This window comes from Podarcis liolepis (genome assembly GCF_965112155.1).
Source record: "Podarcis liolepis genome assembly, chromosome: 11".
NCBI classification, from domain to species: Eukaryota; Metazoa; Chordata; class Lepidosauria; order Squamata; family Lacertidae; genus Podarcis; species Podarcis liolepis.
The window spans coordinates 31875640-31892570 of record NC_139565.1 but is presented as its reverse complement, the minus strand read 5'-3'; the positions used below and the strand labels follow the sequence as shown (position 1 = coordinate 31892570).

The following is a 16931-nucleotide window of genomic DNA, read 5'->3' as shown; positions in this document are numbered from 1 at the left end:
TATCTTGCGGGTTTTGAAGGGGAGGTGGGGGAGGAAGCAACCTGGCAGATCCACGATTTCTCAGGATTCCCAGAGCTGCTGCGCATGAGGAGCTGCAGGTCTTGCTGGCTGGCTTGCTGCTGCTGCTGCCCCCGGTCTGAAAGAAGGAGAAAAGGGCTATCATTGGAGGGCTTGCAGTGCCAAAAAATGTTGACCAGCCCGGCAAGGTCAGAGGTCCTGGACCGCGGGAGACCAAGGTAATGATGATGTCACGAGGAAGCTCAAGTACACCCGGTTATTGCTATGCATGAGCGATCAGCGATCTGCCCCCTCCGCGCCATGGGGAAGAGCGGTGGTGGCGGCGGCGGCAGCAGCAGCGGCAGCAGCACCCTCGGAACACCATTCCTACTCTCCCAACCAGCACAGGATCGCCTTCTCTAGCGCTACCGGGAGGAGAGAGAGGGGGCGGGAAATATATATCGCGGCCTTTTACCTTCCCCGTTGCTAGCGCAGATCTCTCTAATATCCAAAGACTAGGAGGAATCTCTCTCTAAGGACAGATAAAAGCGTTTCAGGTTGGGGGAGGCGGGGAACGGCATGGAAATAGGGCGGGGTGGGGAAAGGAGAGGAGAGGCGCCTTTGCCTGCATCTCTCTCTCTCTCTCTCTCTCTCTCTCTCTCTCTCTCTCTCTCTCTCTCCTGGCAGACTCTGCATGTGCTGTGCAGGGAGATGTGTGTGACTGAGCCAGGCACTCGCGGCTCGCTGCCGCTGCTGCTGCGATGACTGCTTAAAGCAGGGCCTGCTTTCTGGGACTGGGAATCTACGCGCGTCTTTACGCAGAGCGAGCGGAGGTGCCATTGCATTGCTAATTCGCTCTGCCCGTCTGGCGCTTTGGAAATGGTTTCACTTCTCGCTCCCTGCTCGGGGGCTACAAGCCCCTCTCCGCCAGTGCTACTTGCACCGTGGAGGTTGCACAACGCAGTTTACGCGCGCGGGGAGGGGGGGCGGATGCTGCAAAGAGCAGGCTGCTCAAGCCTCGCTCCCTCTCTTCCTTTCCGAGCTGCTCTCTGTTTCCAGCAAATCCCCCTCTCCAACCGACGCGCGCTCCCGCTCGCCCTTTTCACACATAGCACATTTCTCCCGTCTTTCCCTTGACCCTTCCCAGCTCTGGACAGAGCAGCGCAAGCGAACATGCGGCTTTCCTTTCCAATTTTAATGCATCCGTTTCATTTGAAGATGTGTCCAAACACAGCGAAAATGTACTCTGGGTTGTTTTTCAAACTTCCTACTGCTGCTGATGGCAATGGCAATGGCAAGCAGTATGCCCAGGGAAGCCCTCCATCCTGAAAGGTTCATAAACACCCTGTTCAGCCTCTCCCCATTCCCCTAACCTCCCAGCAGACATTCAGAAAGGGGCATAAGGGACATTACCCTGTGAATTCCTGCTATAGAATTTGGACAGGGAGATTTTATATATTCTTCCCAGTGTAAAGTGCAAACATTACAGGCCCTCTTGATTATATGGGAAACAATGAATCTCACGGCCGAGAGCTGCGCTGTTTACTGATCAAATTAATAAATGCACTTCAACCGCTTGGCAGTTTATATTTAAACATTCAGCAGAGCTATGTCTGCCCCCACACTCCAAAAGGAACCAGGAGTCCTGCTGTTGCATGGTAAGGTATAGTATGTTAAGGGCAAAAGGAAACAATATATACTATACTGTTCAATATAGTCCAGGATTGTTTAGAGGACAGTCTTCAGAGTGCATTTTAAAAAGGCATATTTCCTACAATGTGCCATACCTGCATGAGTTAGCATTTATTTTCTCCTTCACATATAAAAAAGGCAACATTTGTGTATGTGTGTGTGCTCGCACGCCTGTGTGCGATACCTACGTGTATGTGCACTCCACACCCACACACCAACCACAACCAGCCACCATCACCATATTAACGTGCTTGCATTATACTTGTGTGTTTTCCAGGGTATCTAACCTGCATGCCTGTCACTACCCTGAAGGGCGAAATCTGTGGGGTTTTGTGGAGCGAGACATGTCTACTTTCCCAATGCCTACTTTCAATACTCGAAATTAGACTTGTCAACGGCTAAAGATGAATGCTGCCATATATGCAGGCAAAAGGAAAGCAAAATAAAGTAATGGCAAGGCAAAGTCCCCGATTAACTGATTGAAATGATTCCTAGGTTGATGCTACCTATAAATGTTCCAAAAACAAAGCACCTTCACAACTGACGATGCACTCAAGCCACAACTGTTTTCATTCAGTGTTCTCCCTGTATTGTTAATTATGCATCGTGAAATGCCATAGTCAGGTAAACCACGCTTACGGCGTCAGTGTCATGTTATATAAGACGACACGAGAAGGCCATGCCTCTGTTTTTCCACAGACAGAACAAAATGGTGAGGATTCCTATGTACAGTGCAGCGAGCTGCGCTTTTTTTTTAACCATCTGAGGCTGCATAGGTACCAGCGGAATTAGTGAGTTGAGCAGCAATATGTATAAAGACACACGTTCATTCTGATGGTCTGTAGAAGTATAACGAGCTTCTTTGAATTGGCAGATACACAGAACAAAGCCCTGCCCCCCCCCCCACTTTATTTCGCAGTAGCTAGAGGCAGCAGTGCGAGTGATCGGGCATGTGCTATAACAGACCAGGCTTATGAGCTGATGCATTAAAATCAGAGACAAGAACATTCAGATAACGTGAGGTCTCTCTGGGCATGCTATACATATTGGCATATATACACGTGTGTACACGCGCCTGAATGCGTTTAAAATGAAGTTGGCTAAGGAGGCAAGCCTTGGCTCTTATTTATTTTGACGCTGCCTTCAGGGTCCATTGAATTCAATGGGATTTCTGCTACTATTCACCTCCTGCACTTAAAAAGAGAATGACTTGTTTTCCTCTATCAGTTACCACGTAGATCAAGAAACACACCTGTGTCGTTTTGCAGATCGATAGCCTTTGGAGCCCTCATGACGTGAAAACAGCTAACGTCACAAGGATGACCTTGCTGATCATTAAACACAGAAAGGATCGCCCTCCCTGCTTCTCCTTTGCTTTGCAGGTGTCTAGGAAATCCACACGTTATTCTAAATATCTTCACATGGAAGAATTATCAGTTGCTTTCAATGGGATTTCCAATTACGTGTGTTTAAGACTAAGGTGTTGTTAAGGCAGCGTAGAAAACCCCTGACGTCTCTGAATGTCTACAGTGCCTATGAATCAATTGTTCTCTCCAGGTATTCTTTACAATTCCGTATTTCCGTAAAATAAACCGCATTTGGTTAAGCAGGAGATGCAGCCTTTGGCAATGCTAAACTGCCCACACCGCCATGTTGCTGGGTTTTGTTTTGTTTTTCATTATAGGCATTTCCAGTAAGTGGGTTAGCCTTATTTTAAAATAAAAATTCACCGAGAACGATGGAATCGCCATTTTAAAGCAATCTGCGTTATTTGAAAGATCCTGAACTCTAACTAGGCTCTCTAATAAATGGCCTGTAGATTTGGATGTGATTGCCATGCTTGTTTTCTAATCTCTTTATGGGTCTCCAGATGGTTGTGACGTAAAGGCGGAGAATCCTGCAAGGGGTTCCTTTGGAATAAACAAGCGCTGTTAACCTGAGAGCGGATCTTATCTTTTGCATCTCCTACGAACCAAAATTCTGCTTTCATGGTAGGAAAGGGGGTGTCTATATAGGAAGCCCACTAGGCTCCCATGAAAGGATGCCCATAATCCCGAGACTGAAGAGCACACACTCCAATCCCTGATTCTTCGATAATTCACTTACAGCTCAATTCTGCACATGGCTACTAAAAAGTAAGTCCAATTGAATTCAATGGAACTTACTCAGAGGAAACTGGATTGCAGCCTTAAACGTAAACTGCAATCCTCTCTTTGGAGCCCCGTGTAAAGTCATTTCATTCCTCGAATCTGCATGCCCCAAGAAGTCTCGTTGTACCTGCTTGGCTTTTTATTGCAATCCTGATATTGGTTTCTATACCTACTGTACCTTCCACAAACAATATATTTACGACCATATGTCTGCAGTATTGCCACACCTAATATCCAGGGCGCGAAAGGTAAAGGGTCTGAAAATGTCTCTCAGAGGCAAATGTTTTGCTATTTTTTTGTGCTGTTGCTTATTCGGCAGCCACGTACATTTCTTAATTTAATCATTAGGTTTAAAAGGGATTACCTTTATGTGCTGATTGTCACTCCATTTGATGGTCGCTTTCTGTCTGGCTCTGGAAAATAGACAAAAAGAGAGAGAGGCGAACGATCATTTAAAAATAAATATTTATGTTTATTCATGGATTGTGCTAGTGCATTCTGATTCAAGGCCTGTATAGCAGCAGCAGCAGATCAGCCAGTCCACTGAATCCTAGAGGCAAAATCCTCCAGGAAGTTCTCCTGCGCAACCCCCATGTAAATTAATGTGTTGGGGTAGGGCATTATCCTGCTGCCTGCACCAGCTCTCCTCATGAGGGCTGCTCAGGAGAACTTCTTGATGGATTGAGACCCGTGGCTCCAAACTGCATTTTCCAAAGAGCTGCTAGTATTATTTTCTTAAGATGAATCTATATACTAAACAGAAAAAGAAAACCAGGGGTGTATGTTCTCTTCTGGTGTCAGAAGAGTTAAATATTTCATTTTAGATATATATGTATATACCCTCAGTGGTAAACTGGGATAGAAAGCCCAGAATATGAGAGAAGGGAGGCCGAATTTCTAAACTGAGATTATAAGAATAGCTTGATTTGTGGGGTGGGAGGCAGGGGAGGCAGAGGCGTCTGTATTTACATGCTGTAGGCTGCCAGTTGCTTAATAAAGGTCGGAGGCTCCACCTAGCCTCCACTTTCAAAATATGCAAAACGCGCTCTCTCTCTGGGTTTTCAAGCCTCGCAGGTTCAGATCGCGGCTGGCTTCATGGAGCTGCTTGGCTCTAAACAGACTCAGGCTGCTTACAGATTTACTCAAAGAAGAGCAGTGCTCGTGCATGTATTCCTTCTCGCCACCGCCACCCCCACTCCACCCCTCTTCTTTGCATCACAGGATGGTGTTAATCACTTCAGCCAAAAAGGGAGGGGGGGAGAAAGGGGGTGTCTTAATGCTACTCCCAATCAATCACGTGTGTTTAAAAAAATTAAAAAAGGACGAGAAGCACTATTTGCTCTTTTCCCTGAATATACTGGGTATCCTTCTTCAGTCTCCTCTGCCACCTTTTTTTTTTTTTAAATGAGTCCTCTTGCATAAATACATGGTTCTCGACTTTGTTCCGCGCTGGAGCTGGCGAACTGGGTGTGCTTAGAGTGAGTAGCATTCAAGGTGGATGGGAGGAGAGAGCGTGGAGGCGAAACTCCACCGGCTTAATAGCAACCTGTGCTTTGGATGCTCCAAGACTCCGGCAGCTCAGCGAAGCCAGGCAGTCTGGGAGTTAGGCCGATCTAGAACCCAACGCTAGCTGAACCGACTCAAATCCAAGGGCGACATCGACTCCAAAACCTATCACCTAAGTCGGTCTACCACGCAAACCTGTGTGTGTGCCTGCTTAAGGCAAGCCCCACTGATTTACTCCCAAGTAAGCTTGTACAGGGTTTGGGCCTTAACTGACTTGTGCATGGAGCTGTTCGCAACTCTCCCAAGCTATCACACTCCTCGCAGGCGCTCTCGAACCCACAACCCGAGCGTCTCATTCAGAACTAGCAAAACCAATGAAAACGTTGCCAGCGACTTCTAATCTACACTTCGAAAGCTCCTTGCAAACAATGCCAAGGTAAATAAATCCACATACACTTGCGAGGCAACTTCACGTTGCCATAAATTTAATTACACTACTTTCTTTATAAATTTGGCAGTCCAAGTAGGGAATGAGTTTCAAATTAGGAATTCATTAGACATATTATTTCACCAGTCATGCCTATTTGAAGTTACAGAAAGAACTGCTTCTCTAGATGTAAGACACGGCAACAACAGCTCTCCTCACTCTTTTCAACCCTCATGCAAGTAAATCATATACCTTTCAGTTGGTATAGCCACAAAAGTCCAAGTTGAGGGGCTCAAAGGGAGGTGCTAAGTCGGGAAGTTTGGATCTAAATACATTGTGAGAAAACGCCTCCCTTGCACCTTTCTCTAAAATAAGCAAATGTGCAGCCAGAGTTAATTTCACCGAACACTTTCTCTTCCCATTTTTCACTGTTCTCTCTCTCTCTTCCTCCCCCCTCCTTCGCTGTCAATCTGTGTGCTAATTAATAGTCCCCTCGTCCCGAGGAAGTGCCTGCAACGCCAACAGGTTTCACATCACACGTCCAAAATCATCAGAAGCTCTCCGGTTAACCCATAAAGCTCTCCACTTCTGTTGATCTTCCTCCTCGGTTCCAGGGAAAGTCAATGGGAGCTCTAACAATGCAACCTGTTCAATGAAGCAACTATCTCACTCTTCCTCTTTCTAGCCCTGAACCTGACACAGACACCGATGGAGTTCACGTTCAGAGTAACACACACACCGCTCGTGAATCAGATGAACAACTGTAGCATAAAGTTCTCGCATAGTCCACACTTTCTCTCCCTTCCCCAGTTTCCCCACATTTAGTTTATAAAGAAGGCTAGTCGTGAGAAGTCGGCAGATATACTTACTTTTTCTCGTTTCTTCTCGTTACAACAGATGGGGGGGGGAGGAGGGAGGGGGGAAGGACAGTCTGATCCTATATCTTAGGTGAATGTGGTGGAATCTTCGGCAAGCAACAAGGATTCCTTAGCCAAAACTTCCTTTTAAATCGCAGAAAGCAGTTTCAAAGTCTCCCAAGATTCGGATCATCCCTTTCGTCATCTCTATTTATAACTGGCTTTTTAAAGTTCCATCGTAGAACACTTGCACGACTGGATTCTAAAATGGGTCCTTTTCCGTCCAGAGGGGGGTGAGAATGAAGAGGGGATTTAAACAAACAGTTTTCTTTTCCCAATACAGCTTGCACAAAGCGCCAGAGTAGAAAGTGAAGTATTGTATGTGTGAGCCACTCTGCAAGTTTTTTTTTTAAACGGGGGCGGGGGGGGGGTTGGCGAGGTCTAGCCCAGCCCTCTCTGGAAAGGAGGACGTGCTCTGAAATTCAACCAGTTTCCCCAACGCTTTTGTTGCTCACGAACTGAAGCCCTATTGTTCGTCCATTGCCACGGTCTTTTTCAATCCCGGCTATACGTTATGCGTTGCCAGAGATAATGAATTTGCACCAAACCCTCTCCCAGCCCTTTTCTGACAGACGGAACAAATTAGAAATGTCTAGCCTAAACGGGAGCAATGGCTACATTTCCCTGTGGTGGAAGAGCAGGGAAATATGCATTTCTGCGTGGAATTCTTCTTTTCTTTTCTTTTTCAAAAACTGCCTTTGCATCAAGAGCCCGCCTTTAAAAACAAAACAAAAAACTTTTCACTTTCACGATTTTTCTTTTTAATGTTTCCTTCCGAAGAACAGAGTTGCTCTCTATGCCTTCCTGCCTGCCTGCCTGCCTTCCCTCCTCACTCCTTTTTTTTCTTTCTTCAATTCTTGAGGCAACCGAGCTATTGTGAGTTTAAGCTGTTGCCTTCTTCTCTGCAAAACACTCATGGCCATCTGAGTTTTTTGTAAACTTGCTCCGTGCTCTTCCGCGGTAGGTCAGGACTCTGCCGAACACTTGGTCTGCCTGGGCTGCCGGTACTTCAACATCGGCTTTCTTTTCCTTTTCTTAAACGCTTTTTAGGTAAAAGCCAACGGCACCAGGCTGCTCGAGTTGATGTCTTCGGCGCAGAAGGATTTGAACGGGCACCCGTCCTCCTTACTCACAGAGGCTGGTAAGAGAATGAGCCCCAGTACGGTTCATTTGGAAGAACGCGGGTGCAGGTTGCGCCCTATACACGCAAGTTTCAGTGCAATAGGATGCGAGCGCGCGCCTGTGCGTCTGTGTCCTAGGACACGGGTGTAGGACTGCGCAACGGAGAAGGCTAGCCCCTTGTGTGATTTCGGGTGCTCAGAGTGCATACAGGAATACTGACTTGTGAGTATGGCCAGGGTGTGCTGGGGCGTTGCTAAGGATTCCGCGCCTTGGGAGAGAAGCGCTTCGGTTGGCGCGTCTCCTTCCCGACGAGGTTTGCATGTGGACACGTTTCCCCAGCAGCAGGGCTGTGTCTGAGAGGCCGTTGGGTGTCGCTTGTAGGTGTGTCGCGAGATGTCCACAGCTGCGTGTTGGAGACGTGTGTCTGGGATAGAAAGGGGGGAGGCTTGCAGGGGTGGAGCCAGGCGAAGGGAGGGGCACAGATTCAAATGAGCATCTCGTATGGAAATGTGGGCTGCCGGGAGGTGGGGGGGGGGGAACGGGACGGGGAAGCCGTTAATGAGAAACCCAAGGAGGGAGAGGCGCCGTCTGAAAGCACAGACCTTTCTGCTCTGGCAGCAACTTTCCCGCCAAATGTAGCCTAAGGAGAAGCTGTCACTCGTGTTCTCGTCAATGGCTGCCATTGCCTCCTCTTTACACACCCACCACGGCAGGAGTATTCTGGCTGTTGCTTAGCTGCCTGCCCCAGCCTAATAAAGAGCGGAGAAAGAACACATTATTCGGGGGATAGATATAGATATATCTGTATCTTGCACAGGGGCACCTCTGTAGCAAGCAGGGACAGAATGTTCCATGGGCTACGTATTGCTCTCCTGCACAATACGGAGCCCAAATAGCTTCTAACTGTCAAGGCTGCCTCGATATTTTAATACAGGTGAATCACTGGATGGAGGAGGCAAGGGGAAGGCGCTCGTTTGCCTCTTCGGCTGTCTTATACCTGGACTAGTTTCCAAAAGGCCCTGGCAGAATGGGAAGCGAATGCCATGGTGGACCACGTCGAAAGGATGGTTTGCGGGTTGGATGGTGGAAAGGGAGCCAGGTGACGCTGACTCAAGAGGGTCTTCATCCCCTCTCTCAAAAAAACCCCCAAAGCTGGATAGGCTCCAAGTATAGGGCCATCCTCGAGAAAACTCGACCTAGCGCTTGCGAATCAAATAATATTATTGTTGTGTTTAACAAGAACGAGAAGAGATGACAGGCGAGGGGACGGGGAAAGCAAGATTTCCAGACATCCTTCTCACCTCCACCACACCGCACACCACTCCTTTAGCTCCTTTTTCTTCCAAAAATAAAAAGTCCAGTGCAGAATTGACTGCAGGAATCCGGGTTATCCTTACATTCAGTCTCTGGCTGCAAACCAGAATAAAGTAAAGCCAAAAGAAGACCATGTTCAAGGTTGACTTCGGCATCTGAGCCCGCAGAAAAACTGTATGATGATCAGGTTGAATTGCCAAAGGTTACAAGTTCACAGGTGATCTAGCTACACCCCTGTGCTTTTCCTAGTCGTCCTCGCCTTTCTCTTTTCCTTCCTTCATACATATAGGGGCCATGAATGCCTCCTCTCTCCCTCTTCTCTTTCACACTCTTTCTTCCTCCTCCTCCTCTTTATGTACATACGTGCCATCGGCATTCCCTTCACACTGCAAAACAACACCACTGTACTACGCAACACACGTAAACTGGCGTGGTGAGTGGCATATACATGGCTGGCTATGGTCCTTCTCTGAAGCCCCTGATCTTCTGGAGAGGAGAAGCAGTCGCTGCACCCCCACTTTTGTATCACCACTTCAGAGAGCTGTTCATTGGGAGGATGAGGAGAGAAAAATAGGTCTACTGGGGACATCTCCCCTACATGCACACACACACACACACACACACACACACACGTTGCATTTGCTTTCTTGTTATCAAGAGAGGGAATATATTGGGAGGCGGAGGGGTTATGCAAATGTTTATTTTGTTAGAGGGAGATGCTGCCAGGCTTGCACAGTGCTGTACAAGGAGGCAGAGAGAGCTGGCGATATCTGACTAGGAGTCTTCGCCGGGTCTTTGGCTGTCTCTTTGCATCTTCCGGTCGTCTCCACCGTTTCTGTTTGCACAGCAGCAGCAGCTACTGCTCTCTCGCATCTCCCTCTCCCTCTCTCTCTCTCTCTCCCTCCTCCTCCTCCTCCTCTCTCCTCCGTTTCTCTCGCTCTCCTCCCTCCTTCTCCGCTTTCCCTCATCCCAGCTTCACGTTCAAGGTTTAGCAGCGAGGTCACGTCCATTGACGTCAGCTCGAGTCTTACTGTACGTCCGGCTACATTTACATACATCAAGGAAATTAGGGCATTAAAAAAATATGCAAATCCTGCCGCTTGAAGAAGAGACTGTAGATTCCCGGAGCGATCGCCTCCTTTCATTGAAGATTTTAATTAAAGGAACGCAAAAAAAGAAGAAGATGATGAAGAAGGGCGGGGGTGGGAGAGAGAAAAAGCTGAGCTCACCAAAGCAAGCCTTTCGTCCTAAAACAACAGCAGCAGCAGCAACAACTGCCCCCCTCTCCAAAAAAAAACCAAAACAAAAAAACCAAACCAAACAAGCAAAAGCCCAAATGGCCAAGATCTGCTAAAACATGGGGGGATGAGATTCCTGTCGATCGGCTCCTGGCGCCAACCGAGGGAGCCGGCCTGCGCGCAGCGCTGCTGGGAGAAGAAGCCGCAGAAGCCGAGCAGGTTACCCGGAGGCTCCGGCACAGCCCAGACGTCTCTCTCTCTGCATAATCAACGCTGCGCCATTCTGCTCTCCTCCTCCTCCTCCTGCTGCTGCTCCGGTTGGCTCCAGCGGGTATTATTTTTCATACTGATGCATATGTAAAGGTAGATTTGCATTTTTAAAACATTTACTGGAAGTTACGGTCTTTGGATTGCCTTTCTCTCTCTTTTCTTTTCTTTATATAAAGAAAACATTTTTTTAAAATAATTTTTTTTGTTTGTTTATGATTTGGCAATACCTCTGTTCTGCCGTGTCGCTGCTCTATAGATGCAATTTTGCTCCCTGCTTCTTCCTTTTCCGTAGGGCTTACAAAATATGTACCGACATTGTTCCTAACGCAATTTTTTTCAAGCGTCAGGAGCCTCTTTAAAAAATAAAAAAGAGGAGAGGTCGGTTGGTTGGATTTCTATATTTAAAAACATAATATATACTTGCATGTTATGTTGATCGACGATAATGGCAGCAACCGGAGATTCAAAAGTTTGATTAGTAACCTCATCATGAGCAATATAATAAAATAGAGGGCGGAGCAAAACCGAAGCTTGCATAATAGGGACAGTTTAAAGTGCTGTAGGCTGCCTTGCATGAACATTTATTTCTGTTTTGGCTCCGGAACCTTTAATTTTCAAATACGCTCTTTAAAAATGTGCCCAGACCCAGGTGAGGGAGAGCTTTATCTAAGGAAGACATTTTCAACCATGTTGTATGTTCTATCTTAGCTGCGGTACATTAGTAATGTATTGCATTTCGTTTAAAACTTGCTTGGCTTAAAGCCAAGCACCGCTTTACTGAGCGACAATGCATTTGATATGCTGTTTCAAATCAGTGTCTATTATGCGAATGCTTTTCTGTTTGCTCGGAAGCCGAGGGGCCTAGATCTACCTTAAAATATTAGGTTATTTGAGAGACATTTTATTTGGAGTTCGGTGTTTTTTGTTTTTAAATAGTTCGATCCTGTTTACAAATAAAACATTTCCTTCACCCTCTCCCTGTAATCTATATACGTCTTTAAAATAACGCAGGGTTCACACCCAAAAGAACAATGAACGCACACTTACATCACATACCTATTTAAAGCCAAGTAAGCCAAAGCACATGCATAGGTAATTAGGCACAGCATGAATGACTTACCTGCACACAGGCATAGGGTGAAAGTTAACTCTCCTCAAAGCCAGCCATGCATATGTTTTGAGAAAGGCTCAGGAGAGCAATTTTTCGTTTTTGTGGTATGCAGCATCTATTTCCCCGAGCTGCTCACTTTAGTTCTTTGAGCAGTCTTATGGCATGTTCAGCCCTACCTCCATCTCCAGTTTTACGTGCCCTACACTAAAGTGCTCATATGATATGTCACCCAATAAAAAGTGGTCAGATGGCGACACGTAAAACATTAAAGGGGGGCACCAGACACTCTTCCTCGATTAGGTTAGTTCTTACCTATATATATACATAGAGAGAGAGAGAGAGCGCAACAATACATTTTGGTGAGTATGCTCGCCACATGCCATATATATATGCCATATATATATATATATATATATATATATATATATATATACTCAGCTATATATAGAGAGAGCCTATATATATATGGCTCCAGCAACAGCACCGACTGCCAGTCGACTTGGCCATTTACATAGAACATTGGGGACACCTCGCTGATTGAGACAATCCCAACCTCCTCGAGTGACTAATTAAACCACGTGAACCATCTGAGCTGGCTATAGCTCTAGTCCTGCAGAGATCTAAAGAGGATCGCCGCACACGAAGGATACATACGTGGGAGTAAAATATGTGTCCATTCAAGGAGCAGATCTGTTATCGCAGGCATCTGCTTGGGCGTCTACCCCATGCCTACAAGTGCACTCTCTCTCTCTCTCTCTCTCTCGCACACACACACACCTCGATCTAGGTGTCGTTATCATGCTTAAGTCCCTACCGAGGTCCATGCGATGTCTTGCTTCCTGCTAACCCCAGCTCTCTCCCGTTCCCGCTGGCTCCTGCTACCCTGGGGTCGACGGCTCCGTGGATGCTGTCGCTGCAAGAAAGGTGCAGAGTGGCGTCCGCTGCCTTCGGTGCCCGTGCTCTGTCCGAGCTTAGCTACTAGCTGCTAGTCGGGAACCCACTCCAACACACAGGCACACACACACAGGCACACACACGCGCGCCCCACACACCTCCGCCCCCTGCCCTGCTAAAATTACCATATGGAGGCCGAGTCCCTGCGAATCGCAGCACCAGCGGGCGGCGTTTGAATGAGCCTCGCAATCTGCACAAATCCCAACTCCTTCGCACGCTGCTCTCGCTGTGAAGGCCACTTCCACGGCCCTCCTGCATCTCGCAGCCCCTCCCCTCTTCTCCTCGTCTCCCTCTTCGCCCCCACCCACCCCACCCTCAGCACCTCAAGTGCCTGGGCCCCAGGGAGATCAAGGGACAGCTGCCTCGTCTTGTGCCACATGCCACAAAAACGCGAAACATGACGGCGCAAACAATAAGTAGCGAGTCGTCCACGACCACCATTATATCGTATCGCACATTGCTCTCGTATATGATTGCACCCCAAATACACAGCGATGCGATGCCCATGTGTAAACGTTAGATAACGACCGCCCCATTCATAATAACCCCTCGTGCCAAGTCTTATATAGCCAGGGACCACTTTTTTCATAATTTAAGCACTGGGTCAGAAAAACAGGAAATGCTCCAAATAATATTTTCTTCGTTTCAATTTAGGGGGATCTCTAAAACCAAAAAGCAAATTCATTGCTTTTATCTTTCTCGAGGTCCTCCGCCCTTTAAACCTGCAATACGTATTCGCAAGACACGTTCGATATGATGAGACACGTATAGAAACACTTCACGTATGAAAACGTGCAAATTTTAGGATTCTTTAGATTTTGCAAAGTGGGAAGGTGTGGTATATAGATCTGGAAGCAGAACTTTAAAAACAGCAACAACAATAACCACAACAACCACAACACATTCGTAGCCCACAGCGTTGTTTGCAGGCTTTTAAGAACAATTTCCACTGAAATGAGATACATTCCGAATGCAAATGCACTATGCCAATCATCTCCAATTTAGCTTAACATTTCTCTCACGAATCCTCCCCTCCCCCCTTTTCAATTCATAAATTGAGATCGAGTCTTGTGTAAAAGGCACGGTTAAAACACCTCGTGGGGGGGATAAGGATTCTTCCTGAAAGATTACAAAATAAATAAAATCCCAGCCCAGCCTCCTGTTTATTAATAATCTCTTGCATGACATCTCAAGGCAGAAAGCAAGAGGAGATGGGGGTAGAGCTTTTAATAGTCTGGAAATGAATATGGATTTCAGATAATTGAGAACTAGTTTTCCGTAGAGGATGAGGACTGGGGAAAGGTGTGTGTGGGTGTGTGGGTGTGTGGGTGTAGACGTGGGCAAAGCTCTTTGTTATAAAAGCATTTAGGTGAGTCAATAACACTGAGAGTATTCAACACGGTTAAGGTCAGGCTCACATGCGTAAAGTAGCCAATGCGGATTTGATTGCAGCCCAACATTTCCAGAAGAAGCGTCAGCCCACATATTCCCCCAGTAGCAGAGTAGTTTTATTTTCTGAATCTGGGTAGGGTTGTTTTTTTTAAATTATGGTTACTTCTCCCTAATTCAACACCGGGTTTTATAATTTAAAAATTTCTAAAATCTGATGTGATCTGTTATTTCCTTGGTTTCTCATTAGGCCCCTTTCTCTGTCTTACCAATTGGATGGTTGGCTGGAAGAAGGCAGCGATTATATTGTGCAGAGACCAAGTTAAAATCTGGATGTAGATGGCGCACGGGGTGGGGGGCGGACGGTGATCCCCGACACTGGATTTCTCTCGCTCGGCCCATCCATTGCTTGTGCCCATTTAAGTAGAGGAAGAGGCCTTCCAGAAAATGCCTCAGCTAAACGGACACAACTTTCGCGCGCCCCGTCCTGGTAGGATGGTCAAGTGCGAGAGGTGAGCCAGTGCTGTCTGTCACTTTGAGGCTATTTGCAGCCTTAATGGATCCCTGGAGGGAAAGGACCAGGCAGAGCATGCCTTGCCCCTGAATGGCTCTTGGCTACCCTATTCTGGCCAGCGGGGGGACAGCGACACCTACTGGCTGCCCACACAAATCCAAAGGGTGGTGGGAAGGATGGAGGGGGCGAGTGTATTTGAATAAAAGAAGCGTTTAAACAGCCAAGATCGCGCTAGTCTCCCTGATATAACATCTTCAACAAAGAGGGGGGAAAGTGGGGGTGGGGAACCCAGCACTTGTATTTAACACCTTCGGGACTAGATTTCAGCCACTCTTAAAATTCCAGGAAACACAGCCCTAGCACAATCATCCAAATAGATAGCTTAGATAGAGCGATATAACCACAAATAACCACCAACGCTCAGGGAGACTCAATGGACTGTAATCGTGCAATACTGGGTCTTCCAGAACTAGTCTTCTCTGGGGAAGCAAGTAAACGAATCAAAACTCCAAGCTAGACCACTGAACGCTGACAATCCTCTTCTTTAAACGATAATCATAAAGGATTAGGTTAATCCGAAATTAGAAAGCAATTAGAAATCCTTAACTGGGCTCTCTTACGAAGGCAGAAAAGGACGCCGTGGATGCGCAGAGCCGGGAGCACTGACTGCCCACAGAGCTCGCCTGCCTCGCTCCTTCCTCGTCGCCAGGCCCACGATCTGGCCAGGTAGACCCTCTGCCGCTGCTATAGATGGCTGGGGAAGGGGGGGGGAAGGGAGGAGCGACTTTCCCCTTTAAAAATATATTTCCCCTGAGGGTTTTTTGAATGTATGATGACTTCTTAGCTCGCTGACAGAGGCGGCACTGTTTCACTAGCCCGAGGAAGGTAACATTAAGGGACAGTATCTTCCCGCTCTCTGCTAGGAGGCAACTTCGAGGCTCCCTCATTGGACCTTTTTGAGCGCCCCACCGCCACCCCGAAAAAAGGGTCGAGCTCGTCTTTGAATGGGGAATCCTTAATATTAGGGACAGAAAGAGCAGCGAAGTAATTGGGTAGACAAAAGGAGGCCTATAATAATACGCAGGACTTGCAGCAGGTAGCTGAGTACCTATGCTTGGAACAAGAAGCCATTTCGCTCATATTTTTATTTCAGCAGTTAATTAAGTATATCTTATGTCTTGGACACCTATTCATAAATAAATCTTTTTCATTTATTCTTTCCTTTTTTTACACCTAGGGCCATTAAAAGAAATAAATAAAAGAAACAGGGATAGGAGAAAATTAAGTTTTCTTGCAGCCGCACCGAGCTGGGTGGGTCAATTTTTTAAAATTTTGTTTGCGGTTCTTCTTGTTGTTTGTTCTTGCATGTCAAAGGCTGGAGTCCTCGGAAGTCTTACTAGGAAGTAAGTACCACTGAAAGCGATCCAATGTACTTCCGAGGAAACACGCGCAGCGTTGCGGCGCATGTATTTAAACGTGGATTTCTCCACCCGTTATACCACACTGAATTTCCTAGAATAAGGCTAGGGCGTCATTTAACCGCAATTCTCCAAGGCAGATGTAGTGCCAATACGTGCTTTTACTCCCTTCTGGACATACCTAAACACACGGACTTGGCCCGCGCGGGGGAAAGAAATGGAAACGGTTGCAGTTGTTCTCGGCCTGGTCCACAACACAGTCTCAAGCAATTCTATGCACTGGAGCTGATCAAGTCTGGTGTCTGTCATAGAGCGCAAACTGATTTAAATCCAACAATTTCGGCTTAGCTTGGTTGTGTTTGGACTGACTCAGTCCTTTCCTTCCCCTCCTTTCTAGTAAGTGTAGAAAACTGCTGTTGCTATGCTTGCTTTTAAAACAAAATAACAATGGCAATGGCAATATCATTCGGGAATTAGCGAATGCAGTTATTGTAATATGCTATACACACATTAAATTTAAAACCCACTTGCGAATGTTTTAAATAAAATACCGGTCTTTCCCTCACATTTTAGGTATTTTAGCACTACCAGATTGCAACTCTTTTCTTAATTGCTTGCACGAATCCTTAAACGGAGAGAACGGTTTCCAGACAATTTATACATTTCATCTCTTGTTTTTAAGATACAGATTGAACAAGGAAACGCAGGTTAGTCAGTGGCGCTACGAATCGGCCTGACCTTTTGTCCTAAAATGTCATCTTCAAAATCCACTCCCCCCGCCCCGACCCCAATCTGGTCGTCTTCTGTCCACGCTTTTTGAGTGCTAATCAATGAAAGGAAACAAGCCGATTAGTCCAGAGCTGACAGTGTGCAGAGCTCTCTCTGCTGGCGCTAGTTCTGGAGATGCGGTGG

At 46.8% G+C, this 16931-nt stretch overlaps 2 long non-coding RNA genes across 7 annotated transcripts in view; one reads left to right on the top strand and one right to left on the bottom strand.

The window, feature by feature from the left end:
• The window catches only part of LOC310688732, a 137253-nt gene that overhangs the window by 106709 nt on the left and 13613 nt on the right, over window positions 1-16931 (bottom strand). For 3 of the 6 annotated variants that reach the window (XR_014517090.1, XR_014517091.1, XR_014517092.1), the window contains exon 2: window positions 4204-4252. This is a non-coding gene — a long non-coding RNA (uncharacterized lncRNA). Of the gene's footprint in view, window positions 1-4203; window positions 4253-6641; window positions 8197-12558; window positions 12766-12823; window positions 12951-16931 lie in introns of those variants that run through there. The other 3 variants (XR_014517093.1, XR_014517094.1, XR_014517095.1) reach the window with 3 other exon arrangements.
• On the top strand, window positions 125-3515 carry LOC310688764. The gene is made up of 2 exons (XR_014517157.1): window positions 125-236; window positions 1967-3515. It is a non-coding gene; the product is annotated as an uncharacterized lncRNA (long non-coding RNA).